The sequence below is a fragment of the Bos mutus genome, chromosome 13 (assembly GCF_027580195.1).
Source record: "Bos mutus isolate GX-2022 chromosome 13, NWIPB_WYAK_1.1, whole genome shotgun sequence".
Classification (NCBI taxonomy): domain Eukaryota; kingdom Metazoa; phylum Chordata; class Mammalia; order Artiodactyla; family Bovidae; genus Bos; species Bos mutus.
In genome coordinates this window covers 24,221,394-24,248,964 of record NC_091629.1, presented here as the reverse complement: position 1 = coordinate 24,248,964, position 27,571 = coordinate 24,221,394, and the positions used below count along the sequence as shown (strand labels likewise).

Below are 27,571 nucleotides of genomic sequence, written 5' to 3'. Positions count from 1 at the left end.
TCCGCGCTGGGAGACCTTTCTCACCCCTGGTGGGGGCGACGCGCACAGGCAGAGAGGCGAGGGGGTGCGGGCGGGTTCACCGCCCCGAACCAGGAGTGGTCTGGCGAGTCCCTGGTGAGGGGAAGTTCTCTCACTTCCCCGCTGGAGAGAAATACCTAAAGGTTACCAAAGTAGCTGGTGTCTCAAAAAAAACAAAAACAAAAGAACAACTCAGAGACACCGTTTTTGGACGGAGCAGAAAAAGGAAGCCAACGGACAGAAATCTTATATTTTGTTTCCTTTCTGCCCCAGACCTTCTAAAAATCCCCAAATTTATCCTTTGTATTCAGCTAGACTCCCAGGAAGACGGAACCCACTGTGCTCGTCTTCTGTTCCAAGTCAACCATTTCGTGAATAATTGAGCACCTGCTTTTGTGCCAGGCACTGCTGTAATGTTTGGAGATGAGCTAGAGGACAGAAGACCAAAAGATCTTTGTTATTGATTCCAAACAAAGATCTCCCTGCCCTTGGTGGAACTGACTTACTTGGACACTTGGACGGGGGTGGGGTGGGTGCAGGGGCAGAGGGTGACCCATGAGCATCAGTCAGTTAATTATCTGGGCTGTAGAGGCTGTCAGCAGTGGGAACTGGAGACAAAGTAAGCAGGCTGGGGAGTCCTTGTGTCTGGGGTGCTCCGAGGAGGCCAGCCTGAGCAGGTGGAATTCAGGCAGGTGAGGAAAGGAATAACCTGCAAAGAGGACTAGGGATAGAGGCTCTGAGCTGCTGGGTAGAAATCACCAGGGTCTACATGGAGGGTAATGTGGTCTGGCTACATTGCTGAAAAATGGGTCTGATGTTGTACCAGAAAGTCCATTGCAAGGGGCAAAGGTGGAAACAAGTTAGGAGACTTGAAATGATCTCAGATTGAGAGAAAGGTGGCCAGCGCAGAGGTGAAGTATGGATTCTTACTGGTTTTGCAGGTAAAAGTGTCAGGAATTCCTCTGCGGTTGGATACACTGGAAGAAGGGCGAAGCAGACAGAGGCAGACCTGGCCCCACATCTCTCCCCCTTCCCTCCCTTCCTCTACCAGGAACGATTGTGTTTTGTAGACAACCCCAGGTAAATACTTGGAGAAGGCAATGGCACCCCACTCCAGTACTTTGCCTGGAAAATCCCGTGGATGGAGGAGTCTGGTAGGCTGCAGTCCATGGGGTCGCTAAGAGTCGGACACGACTGAGAGACTTCACTTTCACTTTTCACTTTCATGCATTGGAGAAGGAAATGGCAACCCACTCCAGTGTTCTTGCCTGGAGAATCCCAGGGATGGGGGAGCCTGGTAGCTGCCGTCTATGGGGTCATACAGAGTCGGACACGACTGAAGTGACTTAGCAGCAGCAGCAGCAGCAGCAGGTAAATACTGAACAGGTATGGCCTCTGCTCCTTTCTTCCTGTTCTTTTCCTTTTCTCCCTTTCTAGCACCCTCTTGAAAACTTCGTTCATCTTGTGGACACAGGCTCAATGTATCCTAGAACTTGGGACCCATTAGGCTGTATTCCCCCCAGGTAAACATTCTACTGTAGAGATGGATTTGGGGGTTACTCAACCAAACTGTTTACTGAGTAGCAACTGTGTATGTGCCAAGCTCTGTTGTAGGCTTTGGGGCTACAGCAGGGAACCAAACAGACAAAACGTTGTGTTCTCCTGGAACCCTCAGTCTCATGGGGAGAGAGTCAATAAACCAGACAAACAAGGAAGATATGTGCCATGGTTGATGAAACGTGCCATGGAGGAAAAATGAACCTGGGGAGGGAAAGAGAGGGTGCTAGGGAGGCTGCGATTTGAGATAGGTGGTCAGAGAAAACTCCAGGAGGGGGAAAAAAAAGAAAACCTTTTTAAAAATAATGAACCTTGGACCCTCTCAGGGACATTCTCACACTTGGCAGGTTTGGTCTCCCCCTGCCCGGGTCCCTGGAGACTGCAGTGTGCACTCCAGTCAGCCGCAGAGATCACAAGTGCTTTGGGCGCACTGCTGTCAGCTGAGGACCAGCCAGCCAAGAAAATGACATTTCTAATGAAGTTATTTCCCTTCCAGAGTAAACCAAGCAGTCCTGGTCTGGAAGCATTGCCCAGAGCTGGCAACTTGGCAATCTGTTTCTTTCCTCTGTTGAGCAGGGCAAATAGAGGTGAGTGTCCTGAAAAAAGTGGTTTGGTATTCCAGGATCTGAGCTGTACAGTCACCACAAGGATAATGATAGCTTCTCTTTATTTATGCATCTGCAATGGTAAATGGGTAACGTTTCCTTGATCAATCCCCATAGCCACCCTGAAATTATTTGAAGTTTTCTTTGTGACCTAGTATAAGATCTATTTTGAAAAAAATTCCATATTTATCAGAAAAGGCTTATTAAATGCTCCCCGTAATCTAGTTCATACTTAGCGTATAGTAGTTGTTCAAAACTGTTTATTCCTGAACTCAAACACCAACTAATTAAATGTGAATTCATCTTTTGCATTTATTCTGTTTGTGTCATTTATTCTTATAATTTTCTTTGCCAGTCTTCTAATTTATATCCTGCTTTCTCCCCTATCCCATTCCTGAATAAAATGAACATTTTCCATTTCAACTGGAGTTCTGACATTTTTCTTTGCATTTTCTACCTCTTGTATTCTAACATTGTCATGCTGTTACCCAGTACATAAATATTTATGGGTACTATGCTTTTACAATGGATGGCAGTTATCAGTATAATAAGCCTCCTTTGCCCCATTAAACGGAGAACGCAATGGCACCCCACTGCAGTAATCTTGCCTGGAAAATCCTATGGACGGAGGAGCCTGGTAGGCTGCAGTCCATGGGGTCGCTAAGAGTCAGATACGACTGAGCGACTTCACTTTCACTTTTCACTTTCATGCATTGGAGAAGGAAATGGCAACCCACTCCAGTGTTCTTGCCTGGAGAATCCCAGGGATGGTGGAGCCTGGTGGGCTGCCGTCTCTGGGGTCACACAGAGTCGGACACGACTGAAGTGACTTAGCAGCAGCAGCAGCCCCATTAAATGTTTTTGTCCTGATTTATTCTGAAATTCCTACCATGACCCCCACTTTCTTTGTGTTTATGTTCAATACATTTTTTAGTCTATCCTCTATTTTAGATCTTTTTTTTTTAACATTTATGCAATTGTTTTTATTAATTCAACTCTAAAGATTGACTGCAGCAATTTTTGGATGGTTGACACCTTAGATTAACACTAATTATATTGCTATAAATTTGGTTCAGGGTCAGAATGGGAATCAGGAAAGAGGGAGAACAATAGAAACAAAAATCTTCAAACACTGAAATGAAGAAATACTTTTTTCCCTTGAATTAATGCTACTTTCCCATAGACTTCCCTAGACTGGTTTGCAGCCTAAGGTAATAGAAAACAAGGCTTGGGCATATGGAAGAAACTGCAGGTTAAGCTATGGTGCCAAGCGAGAGACTAAAACCGCGATCTGAGTGTCAGTCTCAGGCACGGCTTAGGAGCACAGGCAGATTATCAAATGTGTCCCAGGGTTCTTCCATTTTCACCTATTCAATTTCCCCTTTTCTGGCCAATTCAGGGTTGTACACAACCCCCTCGCTGCCTCCCCTGGTGTTTACAGGGAACCCGACAGGCATGTGTGGCTTCTGCTTAGACAGAAAGGCAGCAAGACCAGCTGTGATGCATCTCCTCCAGAACGCCTGGACAGCCGGGTTGGCTGAGGAAGGCTTCCTCAGGCCTCTGGAAGGCCTGGAGCCCCGGGAAAAACACTGCTTACCCTTGGGAAACCTGGCAACAGTTGCCTGTAATTTCTGGTGGGAATGACCAATCAGAATCAATCCATCTCACTGGGAAAGGTCAAGGGGGAAAAAAACAAAACAAAACAGCTTCCCTTCCAAAAATGGTAAAGAGGAAACAAGGAGAGAAGAAACCAAAATATTTAGAATGGCTAAATATTTAGAATGGCATAAAAAGTGATATGCGTAAACTTCTTTTTGTTATTAAATCTAACTAGAAGTTTCCTAAAGTCCAGTTACCAAGTTGAATTGTGTGGGAAAGAAGAGAGACCGGCTGGAATTTTCCTCAGGAGTTCACAGGACCTCTCAGGCTGAGAGGTCCTAGGTTTGTGCTGGGGGAGCCTCTTAATGAATGAGGGCTTGGGTGGGCTGGGCTCCATGCTGGCTCCAGTCCCATTGGTCCCTGCAGAGTGAGCCTGGCGCCATTCACTAGTGTTTCCTGGTGCCTGGGGTGGAGCACTCTGGTACCTGGAAGCAGATGAATACCATGAGCTATTTCTGTAACGACCCACGCTGTCATGTTGCCCTTGGTTCGTGGGGTCACTGGACTTTGGGCCTTGTGGCCTGTAGCCTTGTCCTCGTCTGTTTCCTGGCAATACCTCTCGATGAGCCTGGTAGGATCAGCCACAGGAGTTTGCTGTGGTTGTAGGTGTCTCCCCCGGTGCCGAGGTTTTCTTGTTAGCACTTGTAAGGCTGGGAGCAGAGGCATCACATGGGTTACTCAAAGACATAGATGTAACCAAGCTACATTGAGATCATGTTGACTAGCTATTCTTTGGATGGGATACTTGTCCAAATGAATCAATGTTCTTCTTCAGGGTCTCTACGTCACAGGTGAATCGGGCCACTCGTCCCAGATCCTCATCATATTTACGTTCACTAACAAAGTTCTTGATATCAGCTCTGAGCTCGACCAACTGCTCTTCTGACATCTGAACAGCCACATCAGTCATTTTCTTTAGAAGTTCGGCTTTCTTTTGACGACTAAGCAAAATTTCAGTTGCTTCAGATTTTACTTTGTCCATTTCAGCAAGCAACGCCACTTCCCGATCCATTGAACAGCTCTGCAATTTGGCAAAAGCTTGTTTCATTTTCTTAATAGAAGCATCCATCTCTTCTTTAACTAGAACTTGATATCATGCAAGAGACACTGTGCAGCGCTGGAGGTCTTTCACAGATTTTTCAATATTAGAACCAAGCTTTTTGTTGGTGAAAGAGAGGGGAACATCTTCCATGCCTAGATTTGAAAGCTGAGGTCCTACAGTAGTTCTTGAGAGAGACTTGGCAACGTTCCTATTTTGTTGAGAATTCTGAGTACAGCGCATAGTCAAAGATCTGGCCTCAAAGTCAGAGACACCATTCTCCAGCAAGGATCCTGTTCCATCCAGCATTTCTGATGTGTCAGACTCAGGATCCTCCAGTTCTCTGGCTTCTGTTGAAAGTGTCTCCATACCTTCACTGAGTGAGTCCACAGACTCAGTATCATCGATGGCACCGCTGACATGATAACCATTAATACCACCTTTCTCTGAGGAGGGCACAGGTTGTTTCTCTTGAATGGAAACCGATTTATTGGAATCTGGGATACTGTTATTTGGTTTTGCTGCAGGTTTTGGCTTGCTTTTCTTCTTTTTGTTCTTTTTCTTGCCTGTTACTGTCCATTCTTTGAGTACTTCACTGGCACTACCTTCCATGAATGCTTGTACTGTTTTGTCCACACAATTATCAAAGTGCTGCAAAACCAGGATAATTTCATTGTTATTCTTATTGGGAACTATTATTGCACGCACTGCATTTATCTTTTCTTTCATGTTTTCAAAAGCTCCTCGTTGGGCCAGTACAGTATTGGACTGCAAATCAAAAATGAATCCTGCTGAATCCTTCTGGTTTTGTTTGCTAGACATTTCAGGTTTTTTTAATCTCAAAAAATGCAGAAGAAAAGTATTATTTTGCCTTGTCTTGGTTCTGACTGTAGTTATCTTTGATTTAAAAGGAGGCGACCGAAGGCTGTAGTTGGAGGTGATAAATATAAAATCCTGGTTATTTGAAATCCTGTTCACTAGCCATCGATCTCCTTTTCTTCTGTCATATCAAATTTGTGTCAAGAAATATCATTGTAGACATTCATGTCTCTTTTTCCAGGGAGATTCTATCCTGGGCCCCCACAGTCGCCATGTTCCCTAGTTCTGGCTCTGCATTCCGGATGCTCTGGGGTCTGAGAAGAGGAAAGGCTATTTTAAATCTTTTTGCATCTTTTTATTATGATGAGTCTTTTTGAAGCAACATTTATATAATTGAATTTTCTTTTTAAACCCAACTGATGAATTTCTTTCAATTTTTCCATCTTGTTTTATGATATGGGGGTTTTATAATCCCCTGCCACTTCCTGAGTTCTGTGCTTTTTTGGTGAAACTGACTGTACTTTCTCTCTTCATATTTTCTTTGGGCATTTGAAAAGCATAGTTCTTGTTTTAGCCAGAGTGGTTCATTCCATCCTGTATTCAGTTATGATTCTGTACTGAGAGGCAGACACTGTTCTAGGCACTCTGGTTATTTGATGAGTATATGAAGGGCTTCCCAGGTGGTGCTAGTGGTAAAAACCCGCTTGCCAATGCAGGAGACATTAGAGATGTGGGTTTGATCCCTGTGTCAGGAAGATTGCCCTGGAGAAGGAAATGGCAACACTCCAGTATCCTTGCCTGGGAAATCCCATGGACAGAGGAGCCTGGCGGGCTACAGTCCATGGGGTGGTACAGAGTCGGACACAACTGAAGTAACTTAGCAGGCATGAAGCCAAGAAGAATCTGTACAAACCTGATGAAAAGAACCCTTATCCTCTCTTTGCTTCCTCATAATTTCAGTTACTTTCCCACAATCACTCTTTGTTCAATGAAATATATAAGCACTTAGGCTTAATCACTTTGGTGATTTTCCTGCAAGGCCCCTATGCATGTGTAAAAATAGAATTTGTATGCTTTACTTCTGTTGATCTGTTTTGTGGCTGCTTAAGTCTTGGGCACAGCCAGAGACTCTAAGAGAACAGAGGGAAAGTTTGCCTCCCTACACCATGCAGGTAGAGTCCCCAGGGCATGCTTGTTTATATGTCTCTCCTGGGTTATGTTTGGGTGCAATTTAGGTTTATTTATTTATAATTGGTCGCACTCTGCATGGCATGTGGAATCTTAGTTCCCTGGCCAGGGATTGAGTCTCAACCACTGGATTGCCCAGGAAGTCCCTGGATGTAATTTAGGTTACATTGTAGTTGAGTTTAGCCATAAATTCATTAAATCTGGCCTGTGCCTTAAAAGTAGCAAATAATTGTTGACATTAACTGAAAAAAAGTGTCTCTTTTGAAACAGTTGAGTTACAATGAAACGCTCAGGGTGGCATTTTAGAAATTGTGTGTGGGTGTGCTTACCAGTGCCTGTTTATACCCCACACCTCGCCCAGTGGGAGGACGAGTCCTCAGGGCATGCTGAAGAAGCCCTGTGGAGGAGAGGCGGAAAGAATCCCCCCAGCTGCTTAGGTTTCAGGGGGAGCCCTTCAGTGAACAGTGGTGCTGTTTACTGAGAGGGGAGCAGTTTTGGAGGGATGAGAGGTAAAGACTCCTGGCTGTCTTTGGTTTATTTGAAAACTGTCCCCTGACTCGGCCCAGGTGCACTGAAGGATTTACCATGCTGTTCTGTTCCCTGCTCACCTCCCAGGCCCCTCATTCTTCCTAGTCTTTGGGCTGGACTTCAGAACAGAAACTTTTACATCACTGAATTATTATTTTTCTTCTGTGTGACTCATCTGTTGAGAATTAATTGTATATCTGTATTTGGCCTGATGTCAGGCTGAAACAGCTTTGTCATTCACCACTGCCAGGACATTTCCAATCTCAGTTTTACTCCACACAGGCTAATTTCTCTCCTATAAGTAAACCCCGTTTTCTCTTGGCTTCTGTGCCAACAGCATGTCCTCTGGATCCAGTCTTCCTCCTTCTCCGCTGCCTCCTCCTGCATGACCAGACTCCAGCGAGTGCCCCCCACTTTTGCTTGCCCCCCACCCAGCACCATACCCTTCACACTCTCTGGGTAATTAAACACATTATCTCTACCACTGATCACAGATCTATAACCCCAACTCTAACTTCTGGTGTACCTGATAACTCCCTTACATCTTCTACTCCCGGGAGGTAACAGCTACTCAGTGTTTACATTCTGAAGTTAGAGCTCCTAATTTGTTCCCCTAAAACTCTCCCCAAGCTTCCCTATCTCTGCCTTATCCTTAATTTCTTGCTTTTTCTCACCTTTTTTTCTTCCAGTTTTACTAAGATATAATTGGCATAGAGCACTGTATACATGTAAAGTATACGGTATGCAGATGACTTACATACATCATGAATGATCACCACAGTTTATGAACGTCCATAATCTCTGATAGATATGAGGGGACTTCCCTGGTGGTCCAGTGGTTAAGACCTGTGCTTCCAATGCATGGGGGCATAAGTTCAATCTGTGGTTGGGGAACTAAGATCCTGCAGGCCGCACAGCCAAAAAAGAGTACAAATTTTAAAAATCCACCCATGGTCGAGGGAAATAATTTTTTTAAAAAGCCAAAACCTCTTATAAATATGAAATTAAAGAAATAGAAAATATTTTCCTTGTGATGGGAACTCTTGAGATTTACTCTTAACAACTTTTACATATAACATGCAGCAGTGTTATATACATTTATCATGTTGTACATTATATCCCTAGGGTTTATTTATTTATCTTATAACTGGAAGTTTGTACCTTCTGATTATTTTCATACAATTTCCCTCCTCCTCCTCCCCTCTGCCTCTGGTAACCAAAAATCTGATCTCTTCTTTTCTAAAGTGTAATTGACCCACAGCTCTATGTTAGTTTCTGTTGCCCAACATAGTGATTTGGTATTTCTATATTTTTCAAACTGATCCCCGCAAAATGTCTGCTTACAGTCTGAAACCCTACGAAGACAAGACTCTTGCTTTTTCTTTCGTTCCAACTACAGACACATCAGTGACACCTTCCTGCTTTCCCCACAACATGTAACCTGAATCTGTCCCCTTCTCTCCGTCTCCCTTCCCACCAGCCTGGGCTGAGCCACCACTCCACAGAAGAAGGAGGCTTCTCCCTGAAACACTGCATCCAGTCTGGCCCTCTGAGGATCTTTGTACACACAGCAGGCAGAAGGACATACAGTAAGTCAACCTTCATGTCGAAAACTTTGAAAGATGTGAACATGTTCCTGTATGCCAGCTATTGCACTGAGCTATGCTATGCTAAGTCACTTCAGTCATGTCCGACTCTGTGCGACCCCATAGACGGCAGCCCACCAGGCTCCCCTGTCCCTGGGATTCTCCAGATAAGAACACTGGAGTGAGTTGCCATTTCCTTCTCCAATGCATGAAAGTGAAAAGTGAAAGTGAAGTCGCTCAGTCGTCTCCGACTCTTAGCGACCCCATGGACTACAGCCTAACAGGCTCCTCCGTCCATGGGATTTTCCAGGCAAGAGTACTGGAGTGGGGTGCCACTTCCTTCTCCATTGCACTGTACTATTATGCTTTTCAAGGTACTGTAAGATTAAAAATGTTTTTGTTGTTGTTTTTTTTTTAATGTATCATTCATGTGAAAAGTATTATAAACCTATTACAGTACAGTGCTTTATCGCTGATTTGGTACCTGGACTAACTTTGTCAGACTCATAAAGACGCTCTCAGAACAGAACTGATTTGTGTATGGGGACTTGCTATACTGTAGTCAAAACCGAAGTCAGGTCACATTGCTTTCCTGCTCACCATCTGGCTTCTCATAGTGCTTCTGGAAATTCAGAGTCCTTCTTGAGGCCAACAGAAGGACTCTGGCACTGTGCCCCACCTTGAGGCCCACCCTGCACCGGTCCCCATGGTCCCCCAACTCCCCACTCCCTGCCCCTGGACTCTGGTCTTCTCTTTGTTGGACACACTGGGCTTTTTCCAGCCTCAGAGCCTTTGCAGGACCTGTTTTCTCTGTGGTCCTTTGCATGTTTGCACCTTAGGCACAGAGTGCACTTTTGAAGACTTTATAGACCCAAGAATTCTTTTTTTTTAATTATGTCCTTATAGTCCAGTGACAGTTTGGTGAGTTCTAAAGTTCTAGGTTCAGAGTTATATTTATTCAAAAAATCAAATTCCCTGTACGCTGTGGAGAAGCCTGAGGTCAACTGCATTCTTGCTTCATTGTAGGTGGTCGGCTTCCGTCATCTGAAAGCTGGGAAACAGCAGCTCTGTCTTCAGTGTGTTTGAATTCCACTGTGATGGGGTCTGAGAATTTTTCTTCATCCACAGTGAGGTGCCTTCTCCAGCTATAGACTCTCATCCGTCTACATTCTGGGGAACTTATAGACATGCCTTCAGGCCCTTACCGGTCTCCTTCTGGATCTGCAAGTCAGCGTCCATCCTCCGAGCCTTTTAACTTCTCCACCTTCCCTCTCCAGTCTCCTCTGCTGTCCCTTGGAGAGGGCCTGGGTCACATCTCCCTGTTCATTGGTTCTTTGTAGCCTTTTTTTTTTTTTTTTGCTGCACCATGCAGTTCGTAGGATATTAGTTTCCCCGGCCAGAGATCGAACCTGGACCCTCAGCAGGAGGAGCACAGAGTCCTGACCACTGAACCAACAAGCAATTCCCTGTATCCATCTATTCTTTATTCCACTTGTCACTTTCTGTATCAAAATGTTCTTTTCATATTTCCATCCATTTCCCTTTTGCGGGAGGTCTGATTCTTGTATCATATGTCTGACTTCTTAATATTTGTATCATTGCTTGTTTGAAAATGTTGGTGTAGTTGTGCCAGTAATTCTGCTTCAGGTGGTACTTGTTGTTACATTTGCTGCCCTTCTGGCAGTGGTACCCCCTCAGGCATGGTATTTGAGGGCACTGGCTATTCTAACTGGCATAGGTATTAGAAGAGAGTCCAGGCTTGGCTCCAGGCTGAATCACTCCTCGCGTATAAGGATCTGTGTACTACTTCCCTGTGGCTGCATGTTACATCACTGCACATGTGGCAGCCCAACATATAGCACACGTGTGTGTCACCTCTCAGTTTCCCTGGGTCAAATGTCTGGGTGCAGCTTAGCCAGGTTTCTCATCCTCACGAGGCTTCAGTCCAGGTGTTGGTGGGGGCTATGCCCTCAGCTGAGACCCCTGCACCCTCTGCTGGGTTCTCTAAGCTGGTATGTTTGCTGGCAGAATTCACTTCCTTGCAGCTGTGTGGCTGAGGCTCTTGGCTCAGTGGCAATAAATGAAGACCAAATGGGAACAAGGAAAGACCATTTATTTAGAGCTTTCAATAGCAAGGGAGTCGGCCACCATTATTTGCATTTGGCAGGGACTCAAAGGCAGGTAGAGGGGCGGGAAAGCTTGACAATGGAGCAAAGAGGCAGCTTCAGGTCAGGTGTGCCCAGACTGGGGCCGCTGGACTGGGGAGACTGGATGCAGCTGACCAGCTGTGGCTGGCTCGGGAGCTTGTTGGCCTCTGCTTGGTCCCACATTGGAAATCAGGACAAAATCAGGAGGCTATCAGTTATTAATCAAGTTCTGATTGTTTTGTCAAAGGGAGTTTTAACTTCTCTCCTTTCGTACAACACAAGTTCTGGGCATTTTGGATCAGTGGTTACAGGGGTCATGGTTTTGCTTCCTGGACCAGTGGCTAGAGGCAATGGTCTGATTTCCTACAGGTCTGACTTGTACATGGCAGCCGACTTCCTGGTTGCTATAGGTGGGTTTACCTGGACTGGTTGCTGCAGACTGTGGGTCAGGGTTCTCTTGCTACCTATGGCCGGGCCACCGTCTGTTTGTTCATTTGGTTGTCAGCTCCCAGAGGCAGCCCATGGCCCCCTGGCATGTGGCTGTCTCCTTGGGCTGTTCACAGCGTGGCAGCTGCTTCTTCATGGCCAGCAGAGAGCATCTGTCACTCTAACGCATTTTACTGTTGATAAGAATTCAGTTCACTATCATGAAGAAACAAGAGGGAATTTTATTCTAGCCAAATTGAGGATTATAACCTGGGAAGCAGATTCTTGGAAAGCTTAGAGAACTGTTTCACCTATTAGAAGCGGAAAACACAGACATACACATTTTCAAGACAAAGGATCATATGTCCAAGTGACAGCTTGATATTTTACCTAAAGTTCACTGGACACACAGTTTCGGTAAGCACCTGCAAAGCGAGCAGCAAGTCTCCATGACTCTCTCCAGAGCCGGGAAAACACACTGTTCTTTTAAGAAATTGCGTTGCTGGCATCAGAAGAAAGAAAAAATTGATCTTCATGGTTGAGCAAGCCTTCTTATCTTTGAGGCACTCAAGGTTTGTGTGTAATTCAAATGCACACGGCACACTGGGGAGGAAGGAGGTCCAGACAAATGCAGAGAGGGAATTTTATGTTGAATTTTTCTTGTCCTGCCTTAAAATATAAATCTTATTTCATCACTAGCAAGACAGTTTTTTCTGTGTTATTATGTATTCAAGGGGGTACATGTGCTAAGTTGCTAGGGATTCCTAGGTGGCGCCAGTGGTAAAGAATCTGCCTGTCAATGCAGGAGACTTAAGAGATGAGGGTTCTGTTCCTGAGTGGGGGAAGATCCCCTGGAGGAGGAAATGGCAATCCATTCCAGTATTCTTGCCTGGAGAATCCCATGGACAGAGGAGCCTGTCAGGGCTACAATCTGTGGGGTAGCAGAGTCGGACACAACTGAAGCGACTTAGCACATACATGGGAGTGACAGCCATACCTTTTCCTTGTTCTGTAGGCTGGAAGCAAGTCACAGAAGCAGAGGCTTGTAGGACAGACTCCAGAGTGGGGAGCACGAGGCCCTTTGCCACCTCGTGGGACTCGGCCTACTGCTGAGGGGGAGGGGAGGGGCCCATGAGCCCTGGGGAAATCTGTGGTCACACCCATTACTGCCTTCCACCGGAATCATCCCCACTCTGGGTTTCATTTGGAAACTCCTAGAAGCAGCAGCACTGGGAGATAACTCCTTGCCCTAATCTCTGTCCACCGCTCCCTGGGGTCCACAGGAAGGGATGCCTAAGGGGCTCAGGTCCTGGAGCCTCTTTCCAGGGCCCCCTCACCGTGGTGGGCATTGGGGCTGCCCTGCTATGCTCTAACACTGCATTCACATCAGGGATGCTGGCAGCTGCCTGGGGAGAAGGGGCCCACGGCGCTGTTGCAGGGCAGTTGGGGGAGACACAAGGGAAGAAATAAGAAGCTTTCTTCTAATTAAAAGTGGGATTTGATCACCTAACCCACTCCCCAGTTCTCTAATGATGTGAGTGAAAAGCTGGGTTCCACTAAATACCATCACATGCCCTGTGGCTTAACTCCTCTCCGCTGAGGTTCCCTTCAAGGCGAGACCCTGCGACTCCTGGTATGGGGTCTCTCACCCACTCCTTCCCGCCCCCATCAGTGCTCTGTTATATACTGGTCAAGGCCAGCAAGTCTCAACCTTGGTCGTACATTACACCTGGAGAGTTTGATAAAACCCTGAGGCTCAGGTCACAGCCCTGACCTATTAGAGTCTCCAGGGTGGGGTGCCTGCATCAGCAGCTTTATAGCTCTCAGGTGATGCTAATATGTAGCCAAAGTCCTAGAAAAGTCTGGAAGCTGCAGCCTGTGAATCGGTCCTTAGCCTTGCTGTTCTTTGGGATCACCTGGGAAGCTTTTAAGACACACTGAGGCCCGGGCCTCAGCACCCAAGGTTCTGAGGGAGTTGGTCTGAACGTGGTTGGGATTTTCCAAAGCTTCCCAGGTGCTGGCATTCTGCAGCCAAGGGTGGGAACTGCTGGGCCTGCATCCAAGTAGCAAGGTGCTCATGGGGAACTGGCTTGTCCCTCTGCTCTTCTTGGCAAGAAAAGGGGCATGTGCCCTGTTTAAGTGTGATTCATAATGAGCATGGCCAGAACAGAAAGGTCTGTGTTGCTTTTGTTCAGCAAGTTGAAATGATCAAGAATAGGTCAGATTCGAGAACATAGTTGTCTCTTAGTCGCTCAGTCGTGTCTGTCTGTGACCCCATGAGCTGTAGACAGCCAGGGTCCTCTGTCCAGGGAATTCTCCATGTCCATGGAATTGTCCAGGCAAGGATACTGGAGTGGGTTGTGTGCCCTTCTTTAGGGGATCTTCCCAATCCAGGGATTGAACCCCAGTATCCTGCATTGCAGGCAAATTCTTTACCATCTGAGCTAACAGGGAAGATTGAAGGATAGATCAGATTCCCTGCTGAGATCAGAAAACCTTAGGAGAGTTTTCTGAAGGAGACACTGGGATTTCCCCATGCTAGCATGTTTGGCAGAGAAGGCAATGGCACCCCACTCTAGTACTCCTGCCGGGAAAATCCCATGGACAGAGGAGCCTGGTAGGCTGCGGTCCATGGGGTTGCTAAGAGTCGGACACGATTGAGAGACTTCCCTTTCACTTTCCACTTTCATGCATTGGAGAAGGAAATGGCAACCCACTCCAGTGTTCTTGCCTGGAGAATCCCAGGGACGGGGGAGCCTGGTGGGCTGCCGTCTATGAGGTCGCACAGAGTCGGACACGAGTGAAGTGAGTTAGCAGTAGCCCTAGCAGCATGTTTGGCGCGTGTTTTTATTTTTTAAGGGGGTATTAAGAGACCATTCCTCATCTCCTCCATTGGGTAGTCAGCTTGAGGAGCCATCTCCAAATGGGCAGTGAGGCCATCATCCAGTGGGGTTGCTGAGGGACACAGGATGGAGGCAGAAGGGTAGATCTGCTCAGCTGAAAGGAGAGAGAGGGAACCACCAGGTCCAGGGTACAGAGCTGCGCCCTGCAAGGTGTGTTGAACAACAGACAAAAGACCCAGCAGATTCAGGAGAGGAGAGGTCGTGTAAAGCAGGGGTCCCCAACCTCTGAGATCTAAAGCCTGATGATCTGAGGCAGAGCTGATATATAACAATAGAAATAAAGTACACAATAAATGTTATGCACTTAAATCATCCTGAAACCATCCCTTCACCTCCTGGTCCGTGGAAAAATTGTCTTCCATGAAACCGATCCCTGGTGCCCAAAACATTGGGGTTGACTGGGAGGACAAATGTGTGACAGCTTCAGTGACACGGTCATTGTCAGCTGCAGGTTTATTTTCACAGGTACGTCCTGCTCGGAAACAGTAAGTCAGTTTTCTAGACTTGGTTTAGAGATTGATTCTAAAGACTGGACACAAACCACATTAACACACTTATAACTGGTGCTCATTTTGCAGCCTCATCACAAGCTAAGATTAATTTTCCTTCTCTGCGAATCCAACATCACTCTTCCCAGGACATTTAAAGAGAAATGTTTCCAGCATCAAAGCCAAATGAATTCTCTTCTTATTCCCCTTCAATTCCTCAAAATCATGATCATGCTATATGTCGACTCACTTCCTGTTGGAAACCTTATTTTTTCTTAAATGTCCCTTCCCTCTGGAGACTTCTTATTGCCTTTCCCTTTCTCTTCCCTCCCTCCCTTTCCTCTTTCCTTTTTAAAATCATTTCTGTTATCAAAGGAGGACATTTAGCATCCCAGACCTTCAGAAATATCCAGACTTTCAATTCCACACACTGCTGCAGAAATCCACTTTCTCTCTGAAAACATGCTTTTGGAGACCTGGACATGGGGCTTTAACACTTAGTGTCCCCCACTGTCCCCTACAAGGACTGGCGGGCATGCTGGTGTTGTGGGGAGTCACATCTACTGGGCTCTCTGTCTGTTGGTCTCTGAACACAGGGCTTACATGGCAGATGCTCTAGGGGGGGCGGCGTTGCTCTCAGGCTAGCAGCCCCGGAGGGTGGACATTCAGTGCTCAGCACAGGCAGAAGTAGGCCGTGGTTCACCCCGGCCCCCGCACGCTCTGTGTCCCTGCTCACCTTCCAGATGTCCAGAGGCTGGGGCTGTGACCCTCCCATCCCCTAGTGAAGTCTTACTCTCCCAGCCTGGCTCCAGCCTCAGCATCTGCTTCTTCCTCGAAGCTGATGTCTCCTGTGGAGAGCCCTCCCTCTTCCTTCTTCCTGCTGCTGGCTGGGCCCTCAGCCTGCCCACCTGCTTATGAGTGAATGGGAGCAGGACTTGCAGAAGCGTGGGTCTCTCTTATGTACCCCAGCACCCCCCGCCCCCTCGCCGTGCCCCCAGACTAAGCTTCATCTCACAAGCCCAGGGTCAAGCCCACCCCTGCAGAATGGCAGCAGGGTCTAGTCCCACCTTGGGGGGCTTTCAGGGGTGTGTGTGTCCAAGTACTGGTCAGGGGCCATGTGGCCCTGGCATCTCCAGGGGCTGCCTGGATGGCTCTCCCACAGAAGCACTGCTGCAGAGGTGGCCAGCTTGGCGAGGCCTATGGCTCTCACCTGGTAAGGGGTGCTGAAGGGTTAAACAGGGTCGTGCCATTTCCCCCATATTCACCAGTGCTTACAATTCTTCCCTGGAAATGACAGCTAAGGTCCCATCAGAGAGACTGGTAAGCTGATAAACTTGGTTCTATTTCAGTGTCGCTCTCTGAAGCATCACAGGACTAGCTTCCTGGAGCTGCCATAGCAAAGTACCACTAACCTGGTGGCTGCAGCAATAGATATATATATTCTCCAACAGTTCTGGAGGCCAGAGGTCTGAAATAAAACAGGGTTGGTTCCTTCTTGCAGGGGCCTGGGGGAGTCTGTCCTGTGCGTTTCCTTGAGTTTCTTGGTGCTTGTGGGCAGTCCTTGGCTTGTGACAGAGTAACTCCAGCCTCTGCCTCCATGGTCATGCGGCATTCTCCCTGTGTGTATCCAAATCTTCCTTTTATAAGGACACTAGTCATTGGAGTTGGAGAAGGCAATGGTAACTCACTCCAGTACTCTTGCCTGGAAAATCCCATGGACAGAGGAGCCTGGTAGGCTGCAGTCCATGGGGTTGCTAGGAGTCAGACACGACTGAGCAACTTCATTTTCACTTTCATGCATTACAGAAGGAAATGGCAATCCACTCCAGTGTTCTTGCCTTGAGGATCCCAGGGACAGGGGAGCCTGGTGGGCTGCCGTCTATGGGGTTGCACAGAGTCGGACATGACTGAAGCAACTTAGCGGTAGCAGCAGCAGTCATTGGAGTAGGGTCCCACCCCCTCAACTCCAGTGTGATCTCATCTTTACTTGATTATATCTGCAAAGGCTATTTCCAAGTAGGGTCACATTTACAGGTTGTAGGGTATAGGATTTGAACATATTTGTGTGTGTGTGTGTATGTGTGTGTGAGAGATACAATTCAATCCATAACAATTATCAAAGTAACTTAAAAGATAAAGTCACAAAATGTGACAAATCATGTTCTTCTTTGAACAATAGTATTGTGAAACTTGCCTAGCTTTACTAACAGCCCTAGCTTTTTCAAATACATAAAGGTTGGTTTATAAATACTTAGATTAATGAAAAATGGAAAAATACATGCTCTCATCTCTATTAAACCCCTAGTTCATGCACACAAATGGAAAAAGAATGATAAACACAAATAGTCCTCTACCATCAATGGCAAAACAAATACACACTTCATAAAAGTATAAAAATGATTGGTGCATTGCAGAGGAAGGAACACTTCCAAACTCATTCTACAAGACCAGCATCACCCTGATACCAAAACCAGACCAGTATCGCTGATGAACACAGATGAAAAAGTCCTCACCAAATTATTAGCAAACTGAATCCAACAATACATTAAAAGGATCATACACCACGATCAAGTAGGATTTATTCCAAGGATGCAAGGATATTTCAACATCTGCAAATCAATCAATGTGATATGCCACATTAACAAATTGAAGAATAAAACCATGTGATCATCTTGATAGATGCAGAAAAAGCTTTTGACAAAATTCAACATCCATTTATGATAAAATCAGTGTATCTCTTTTAAAAAGGTAACCTAAGTTTGTCTCTTGTTTAAGGTTAAAATAATATTTGAGAATGAACTTCTTTCATAATTCTTTTTGTCAAATGCCTCCAAATAGGAATTAACACTTAATCACATGTCTCAATTTTTCAGTTTCCTGCATGTGTTACACTTAGAGTGAGAAGCACCACAGAACTTTTAATTCTATATTGAGCACTTTTTTTTCACAGTCCCTATGAATTTACAAATCCGCAGATCCTCAAAATGCACTTGGATGGTAGATGCTCTAAAGATGGTAACCAGCTTTACCATCTCACCGGTTCCTGTTACTGAGTTAACAATTCTTAGACCTATACTTGTTTTCTTTTACTTTTACATAAAATATACCAAAAAACTTTTTGATTGTGTGCTTTAACATACTTCAGGACTTTTTCTCTATATCCTTGTTTTTGTGGTAGAATGGAAGAAGTTATGGGTCAAAGCTCAGATGCTGTGCTTTCCTGCGACAGGCCTAATAGGTCCCCAGAGGAGGTGACTAACCAGATCCCTCACTGCGTAGGTGGAGTCACATAAAATGCCAGAATTAAACACCACTTTTATTTTCATCTTGTGCTTTTTTGCTAATGATAGTCTATGATTGCTTTTAAAAATAGCTATTGTAGAAGAGGAAGAGAGGAGATGAAAGTTGGTGTGAAATCACTGAATTGCTTTCTGGGGGCGGTATTTCTCTTTTTCTTTAACTTTATATTTTATATTGGAGTATAGCCAATTAACAATGTGATAGTTTCAGGTGGACAGCAAACAGACTCAGCCATATTATACATACACATGTATCCACTCTCCCCCAAACTCCCCTCCCATCCAGGCTGCCCCATAACACTGAGCAGAGTTCCCTGCGCAGTAGGTCCTCACTGGTTACCCATTTTAAATATAGCCATGTGTACATGTCCATCCCAAGCTCCCTAACTGTCCCTTTCCCCCATTCTTCTGATGGCGGTATTTCAGATGGCCTGAGCAGCTGTGAATGAGACCTCTAAAACCAGTTCCCAGTTGTTTTATGTTTGGATTGGGGTGCTAACTGGGAAAAGGAGTTGCGGGGACAGGAGATCCCTAGGGAAGGGAAATTCAGGGGTGGTCTGGGCTAAACGTCCAGGATTCAGCCTGCAGAGAGCTGTGATTGAATTACTCGCGTGAGCTGCCTGAGGACGGGTTCTCCTCTCACTAACAGCAAGATGGCTGCGCCCAGATGACTGCAGGACACCACCAATGCCAGCATGACAGTTGGTGCTCCCCTGGGTGCGGAAACTACCCAGCTACCCATGCCCTGGGGGCTGAGTCATCTGCTCCTCCACTTCCTGGCTGTGTTTGCTCCTGGCTTTAAACCCTGCCGCCATCCAGCTGTGTCTCAATTATCCTTTCAGAAATGACAGCTTAAATGTCCTCCCAGGGGGACCTGTCCCCACACTTATTACAAAAAATTGCTGTTGCATAAAAACCATTCCCCTCTTTGTTCTATTTTCTGCCTCCTTCTGCTAAATGCAATGACTTTCTTGGTTGAGCTATTTTTTTTTCTCCCCACAGGAAATCTCTCATCTTGCAAATGATGCAAAATCTTATGGAACTTTAGAAGGAAAAAATGTAGAATCAGTCCTGGATTGAATATGGAAAGAAGACAATTCTGTTTATCAGTACCACACAGGAATTTCCAGTATTAGCAATATTCCTGGCAGCGTATCCACGTGAGTCCATGTTTAAAGAGTGGGGTGAATATGAAGATTCACCCTGAGTTAGATCTCGGCCCTTCAATGAAGTTCTCCACAGTTATTCCTTCATCCAATGAAAACAGGGGCTTATTAGAACTAAAAGATGACTCTCTTGCCTTCCAAATTCAGCAATCGGTTCAGTTGAGTTCAACTGAGTCGCTCAGTCGTGTCTGACTCTTTGCAACCCCATGACTGCAGCACTCCAGGCCTCCCTGTCTGTTACCAACTCCTGGAGTTTACCCAAACTCATGTCCATTGAGTTGGTGATGTCATCCAACCATCTCATCATCTGTCATTCCCTTCTCCTGCCTTAAATCTTTCCCAGCATCAGGGTCTTTTCAAATGAGTCAGTTCTTCACATCAGGTGGTCAAAGTATTGGAATTTCAGCTTCAGCATCAGTCCTTCCAATGAATATTCAGGACTGATTTTCTTTAGGATGGACTGGTTGGATCTCCTTGCAGTCCAAGGGACTCTCAAGAGTCCTCTCCAGCACTGAAGTTCAAAAGCATCAATTCTTCAGTGCTCAGCTTTCTTTATAGTCCAGCTCTCACATCCATACATGACTACTGGGAAAACCAATCCATCTCCAATTTCAAGTGTGTTGCTCTCCATGACCTATTCGGGAAACCCACTTGGTACTTCCTGTAATATTCTCAGGTGCCAACAATGCAGAATGACTTTCTAGAAGAGTATGTGTGTAAATGGTCACCTGTCCCCTGAAGAGCAGAGTGACATTTACTGTCAGAGCTTCTCAAACTCGGATGTTCATATCCATCACCTGGGACCTTGTTAAAATGCAGGTTTTAGGACTTCCCAGATGGTCCAATGGCTAAGACTCTGTGCTCCCAGTGCAGGGGGCTCTGGTTAAATTTCTGGTCAGGGAACTAGAGCCCATGTGCCAGTTAAGAGTTGCATACCACAGCTAAAAGATCCCGCATGCTGCAATTAAAACTCAGTGAACCTAAATAAATAAATAAAAATTAAAAAAAAAATTTTAAATGCAGGTTCTGATTCAGGGGGTCTGTGTAGGGTCTGAGATTCTGCTTTTCTAACATGGCCCTGGGTGATGCTGCTGGTCCGAGCACCCTGTGAGCACCGCTTCCCTTGAGGCACCTCCTGTTTCCGGCCAACCAGCCTCAGGACCCCTGGGCATCTTCTCAACACCAAGGAAGAAACTTTACCCTGCTTTTTTCTTTCCTCCCTGGTTGTGCTGTGCAGTATGTGTGATCTAGTTCCCTAACCAGGGATAGAACCCACGGCCACTGCACTGGAAGCTCAGAGGCTTAACCACTGGACCCCCAGGAAACCTGACCATCTTTGTGGGTCAGGTCGGCCCCTTAATACTCTACTGGCTCTGCAGCCACTCATCACATGTGGCTTTCCTCATGCAAATTCAAATAGACAAAACAAGATTAAAAAGGTTATTCTTAGTTGCCCAAGCCACCTTTCGAGTACTCAGCAGTCACGTGTACCTCACGGCTACCATACTGGACAGCAGAGGTGGAGGACAGTCACATTCCTGTGGAAAGTTCCAGCGGACAGTGCCGTTTTACAGGGTTCCCCAAGTCTCATTCTAGTCAAAGCTGCCCACTGAAGGCCGACCCACACTTTGAGTAGCAAAGACCCACAGCATTTCTGTGTGGTTCTGCACAATCAAATATCCCAGATGGTCTGATTATACTCCATGAACTGTGGTTCTGAACCAGGGGCCCAGGAAGAAACATCCAGGCAGCCCAAAGCAGGTAACCAGATCGTCCAGTTCTGAATGATGGCGGGGGAGGGGATGGGTAATTGGAAACACACCCCAGGTGATTCTAATATGGAGCCCAGCCACCACTGCTTTAGGACTGAATTCAGTACCATGACCCGCACGCTGACACGCAGCCAGGAGGCCCTGGAAAAGTTTTCTGGGCTTGTTGTTACAATACACAACTGCTCGTGCCACCTGCACACAGCACAGCCGAGGAGGGTGAGGGAGGCAAAACACCTCCCTCCAGGACACAGCTCTACCCTCAGCCCGCATAAGGAACAAGCCTGCCCCCCTCTGGCAGCCAGCAAGGACACCTGCTGTGTGTTCTCAGTTCCCTCTTTGCAACAGCCGGCCCAGGAAAGCTTTGCCTAGGGAAAAAAAAAATACACGACTTTCCAGGGTGGGGGTGGGTCTCTGAAGAGCCAGCGGAAGACTGCTTGGTTTTGTCTACTCACAGCTTTTTTAATGTTTGCATTTTCAGGTGAAGTCTCTGAGACACAAGATTGCGATTTTAACAACTATTATTACCTTAAACGGAGAAGGCAATGGCACCCCACTCCAGCACTCTTGCCTGGAAAATCCCATGGACGGAGGAGCCTGGTGGGCTGCAGTTCATGGGGTTGCTAAGAGTTGGACATGACTGAGCGACTTCACTTTCACTTTTCATGCACTGGAGAAGGAAATGGCAACCCACTCCAGTGTTCTTGCCTGGAGAATCCCAGGGATGGGGTAGCCTGGTGGGCTGCTGTTTCTGGGGCCGCACAGAGTCAGACACGACTGAAGCGACTTAGCAGCAGCAGCAGCATTACCTTAAAAGTCTAATCAAGATGGGAACCTGAGACACCAGTCCTGTGAAGTCTTCATGCAAGACTTTTTTTTTTTTATAATGGTGCCAATTTTAAATACAGTTTTTATTTAAAACATTGCATTCTCCACTTCCAGTCCAGTGCTTGTAAAGTTCAATGTTAACTTCCTTTCCCTGTGTACACATTCTCTGTGTACACATTCAAGTATCAAGAATGCCCAGTTATTTAGGTAAGAAGAGGTGTTTTTGCAGACATTGAGGGTAAAACAGAATACCATTCTGCCATTTCCTTGCTTCAAGGGTCCCCAAATTAAAACCTGCCTCATTTACTGAAGTAAACATTTTTATGGCAACACATTTTCTGACGCTCATAGCCATCAGTATCCCTCTGAAGCTGCTCTGTGTATCTTCTGCCCCTTGAATTCCCTCTCCATGGGAAATAGATACTGTCTGGGCCAAGCAGGCCCATGAAAACCAGGCAAACAGTTACTGCTGAGCGATTTCATCTTTATGGGATCTGTGTCTCCAACTGCCTTTATGTCCAGACCTTTCTGGCTCCTCTGAATTATGCCTTTAGCAAGAAGAAGGATGCTATTATGGCCACCATGTCATTATCTAGAGCTCAAAAGTTGGGTTAGAATTGTTCCATTTTTATTTCCTGTATCACAGAACCTGGGTCTCTTGTTAACCCAGCCCTCCCCGTGTCGGTGCCTGCTGTGTGTTGGCATCACTGCTCTGCTTCGGTAATGAGAATCCTTGGGGAACCCAGCTCTGCACACCTTTAGGGAAGGGGAGGGGAGAAGTCAGGTCAGGCTGTGACACATGACCAAGTGCCAGGTGGGACCGATCACGACGATCGACAGACGTGAAGTGGGGGGAGAAAACAGAGGGACCTGGCAGCGTTTGAGACTGGCCTCCATTGCTTTCCAGACTGCTGACTCACAACCAGGAACTCCCAGGAAAACTGATATAGGATGCCACCTTCCCAGGGGGGCGTGCGGGGGAACTTACCCCTCACCCTGAAAGGCTGTCTTGTCCCAGATTCACGCGGGGAAACTGTGACGCCTTCCATGCAGCCAGCACGCCTGGGTTAAAATACCACAGGGCCAGAATTCCTTCCTGAAACAAATACCAAAACGGAGTTTAAAATTCGGAATTGGATTCAATTCCTTTTGAGAGTCATAGGTACAACCCTGTTACCTGGTCATCCAGGGCATGCGAAGCACTGACGCCTCCAATGAGTTGATTTGCCTGATTGATAACAAATGAGTGAGTTTTCTTGGCAGGGCTCTCTTTTTTCAGTCTTCAAACATTTTGTTCTTCTTCCTAAGAAGTGCCCTTGGTTAACATCCAGGTGGCAGATTAAATTCTGCCTGGGAGGGTAAAAGACCTGCTTCTGTTACCAAGGGGTCTGGGGAAAAAAATGAAGCAGTACCTTGAATATAATACCTTGCATTCAATTAATAGTAACAAGACACACGTAGGCCTGAGTGGGCATCGCTGCCCCTGGAGCACACATGTTACTTGACTGGCTATGCTGTTGCTTCTCAGTGCAGGGAGAGATCTCATCTTTTTTTTTCTGGAGACCACCCCATACGGGCAGAGACCAAGTATAAAATGTTATATTTCTAGAAGGAAGACTTTGCCTTTCCTCCTTGTCCTCCTCCACCCCAACTGTGCAGAGTCATATCTCAACCCACTTCCTGATTCTTGAGCGCTTTTAGTGGATATAAAAATGTGGCTTTTACCATGTCATCTGGGAGTGCAGTGTGTTCCCTGAGGTTCTCGTGAATAAGCCAGGAGTCCAAGACCAAGTTAAGGTCTGGCTGCAGGCAGCGCCACTCCTGAACCTGTCTCACCTGGGAGTGGCAGTTGTTTCTAGGTGGAAACTGATCTGGGCAGCCTGGGGATGCTGGTTTCTGAGCCCCAGGCAGGATCTCTAGCTGGGGTGTGTTTTCTTGTTTGTTGTTTTGGCTGTGCTGCTTGCAGAATCTTCTTTGCCTGACCAGGGACTGAACCCCGGTCATGGCAGAGAGAGTAAGCTGACTCTAGTGCCAGGCTCTTACTTCTTTCTTGGAGTCATGACATCTGTGTTGGATGGATTTACATCAGTGGAACATGTTTAGATTAGAAATGTAGCTAGATACAGTTGTAAGGTGCAACTCGGAGTTTGTGTGTTGAAATTTTCTCCTATATTCATCGTTACTTTCTGTTGTTGGGATTTAGAACAAAATCTTTTTCACCTGGAAGGAAAATGGTGGTAGCCTGCTCACATCTCTCCCAAGCTAATACTTCCCCAGAATCCTGACTCTCCTGCATTTTCATCTTAAACCATTTGCTCTGATCTGCTTTAGTTTTAATTTTTAGGCTGTCTTTGACTGTGAGTAGATGCTTCCTGCCAGATAATAGAGAATGTGGTTTTGAAGAACTGATCATATTTCTTTGCATACTTTCAGCCATTCTTAGGGCTCAGTGGAAGTAGAAACAAAAAGGAATTTTGAAAGAATGAAAGGAATAATCTATGTCTGCATTGTGTTTTTCTGTAAGCTGTACACCAATGACACTGGTAGATGCTGCTGTAGGAAAAACACGGCTTTATGGGCGAAACACCTTATTTACACCAGTGATTCTCAAAGTGTGGCCCAGACCCAGCAGGGATAGTGGAAATACGAGTTTTAGGGCCTATCCTTAGAACTGCTGAACCAAAAACTCAGGGGCAGGGGCCCCAAATCTGTATTTTAACAAGTCTACAGGTAAGTCTGATGCATAATTAAATTTGGAAAATGCTGATTTAGACCATAAGATGAGTAAATGAATGCAGGTAAATGCATTTTTTCATATATGAAGTTGAATAATACTGTATTTAACTTCTAAGCAATGGGAGGGAACAATTCAACCTGACATGAAATGAATTACTAGATATTATGGAATTAATGTTTTACATATCTGAAATCACTGGACACAGATTCTTCTAATAATAAAGCACCAGGCATCTGGGTTCAAACCCAGATTGGTGGTTGGAGTAAAGGTGTCTGACCAGAGCAGAGGGTTATTATCTAGCGTTTTAAGAATGAATCATCTTAATCATGGGTGAAACATTTGACTTATGTGTCAAAAAGAAAGATATGAAACTGAGTGGATACATTTTTTTTCTGCAAAAATTGAAAAATACTAGTTTTATGTTGAAAGCACTTTTTCACACATGTGCAGCTCTTTTTAGCAATGACTTGTAGGCATGGCTCAGAAGTAACCAAAAAACAAACTGCCAGGATCCAGAAATTCCTTGTCACATTTCATTGCGGGATTCGTATGCAGCTCTCTGGGATCAGTTATTGGATTAATTGTTCCAACAAACCTAAGATGTGATATCACCAAGTTCAGCTTTTGACAGACAGGATAAGATGGATGTTGTATAAAGAAGAAATGTAATTCACATATATTTGAATACACTTACAAAATAACTTCAATTTATGCCTTGAATGGCATAGATGCTGAAACCCTAATCTTACCTCTTCCCCCTCCTCCCACCCATTGCAACAAGAAAAACAAAAGCCAGGATGAGTATTAACTATGATTATTCACTCTATTTAAAACCTCTACAACTTGGCAAGAATGTGTGCTAAACTGTGGTTCAGTAAAAAGTTAATGGGACGCCTGGGTGTACTTTACTAAGGAAATAAACGTCCTGAGTGCAGCAGTGAGTTATCTGAGAGATTTTGGTGAGGTTTATTATCCTGCCTTGTGTTTTGAAATGAACCACAAAGTTCAATGTGAAATCAATCCTGAGGCATGGCATAATTTATCTCATGCACATTGCTAATCTCTGCTTGTCCACAGGCTTAGTTCCTGACTTTTCCAACATCTCTGCAGTGCCTGAAACTCTAGATGATGATGCGATGAACACACGGCATTTTATTTATTAGAGAAAACTTGGCTGAATCAACCGGATTCCTGCAGTTGGACTGTAACACACAGCTGGATAATTGGAAGACTTTCAAAGATCCATTGGGTTGTTTTCATACAAAGTTCTGGTGTCAGATAGATGGTGTGTGTGTGTGTGTGTGTGTGTGTGTGTGTGTGTTGAGTAGCCACTGAAGAAAATAAAAATAAATGAGATGTATAACTCAGTACAAGATGACACAAAATCCAAGAAGGCAGTGTCCCATTTACTTCAAAGTACTTGATCAAAATGGGTCAGAAGAATTGGATAGTTATCTATTAATGGGATAACCATCCTATTTTGAAAAGATGAAAATAAATCTTGGAAAGAGCAACATTACCAACTCTAATTTCCTATTTCTGTCCCCTCTGCCCCAAACCTGACTATCTTCATGAAAAATTAGGTAAAGCTCTAAGGCTACACTTAATTATATTTATTGCAGGTTGAATGTTATTCCTATTTTATATACTACAACTCAAAACTGGACGTTACAATATTATTACCCTGCCCTCCCCCCTTTTTAAATAAAGACATTTAGGCTTTTTTTTTTTAAACCTGAGTGCTTAAAATAAGTTCATATTTGCTGTTTGAGATACATAGAGTCTCAAACTCTAGCACGTACATTTAGGACTAAGCTACAAATGTCAGAAGCCACAGGTTTAGGAAAACATAATAAGCAGTTCTCCAGGTCTTTTTGGAGGTAAATACAAACCATGTACCTATAAAATGCACTCTCCCTTCAAGGGTAGGACCAGCACTTTGCTTTGGGAAGTGGCAAAGCCATCCGGAAATTTCATGGCCTCTCAGTGTATGCAAGGCCACCTAAGGGCATGTGTGGGGACAGCGACTTTGGTAGGCGCTGGCCACGCTGGGAACACACTTCCTAGAAAGAGGGTGTGTGGTGGTACCGCCTGGGGTCATCCAGGCTGTTTAGGAAGAAGTGCAAGCTTCAGGATCCACTCCCCGCCCCCTCACCAGGGCCACTGAATGCCCTGGTGCATGAAATCACAGCCTGGGAGTTTACAGAAATCAACACATCCCAGAAAACTGCTGAGAGGGTTTCTCAGGTGATACCGGCAGGTTTGGGACGCTGTAAGAAGGTTCTTCCCTCTAACTCATCCCAACCTCTCCCAGATAAATCCCAGGACAGGGAAAACAGCTGCATCAGCAGTTGTGCACTGCTGGACAGCGGTCAGAAGCATGTTCTCAGTCAGCAGTTTAAGGCACAATGTGCATGGCTGAGACCTGGCAGAAAGATGCCCGGGGCTCATTTCAGAAAGGAACCCTGCCCAGTTCCTAGGTCAGCAATCATGGTGCATGAAACATGGAAACAACCAGTCCCAGAATTTCCTCTCTGAGACATTTAGCCTGGAACTATGGTTTCTCAAGATTTCACAGCAAATGTGTAAAAAAACAAAAACAAAACAGGCTTTGGATCAAATGTCTTTGCTTAAGACTAAGACTAAAACTAATCAAGACCAGTATGACAGAATATTTAACATAAAAGCATTTGATGCTTCGTAAGCACCAATCCACATTATGGTAATACCCTGTCCATGTCTATCATGTATTTATAAAAAGCACCAACATAGGAATAAAACACTTTTAGATGTAAACACTTAAGACAAA

At 45.5% G+C, this 27,571-nt stretch overlaps 1 long non-coding RNA gene and 1 pseudogene across 2 annotated transcripts; one reads left to right on the top strand and one right to left on the bottom strand.

The window, feature by feature from the left end:
* The first annotated feature begins 13 nt into the window (after positions 1-13).
* Positions 14-26,569, top strand: LOC138990402 (uncharacterized). 2 transcript variants are annotated; one of them, XR_011466477.1, is made up of 5 exons: positions 14-1,389; positions 2,072-2,162; positions 8,894-9,002; positions 19,265-19,422; positions 25,840-26,569. It is a non-coding gene; the product is annotated as an uncharacterized lncRNA (long non-coding RNA). The 2 variants fall into 2 exon arrangements; XR_011466478.1 differs by lacking the exon at positions 25,840-26,569 and adding an exon at positions 21,679-22,556.
* On the bottom strand, positions 4,033-5,963 carry LOC102279979 (spermatogenesis-associated serine-rich protein 2 pseudogene; annotated as a pseudogene).
* Positions 26,570-27,571: the final 1,002 nt, after the last annotated feature.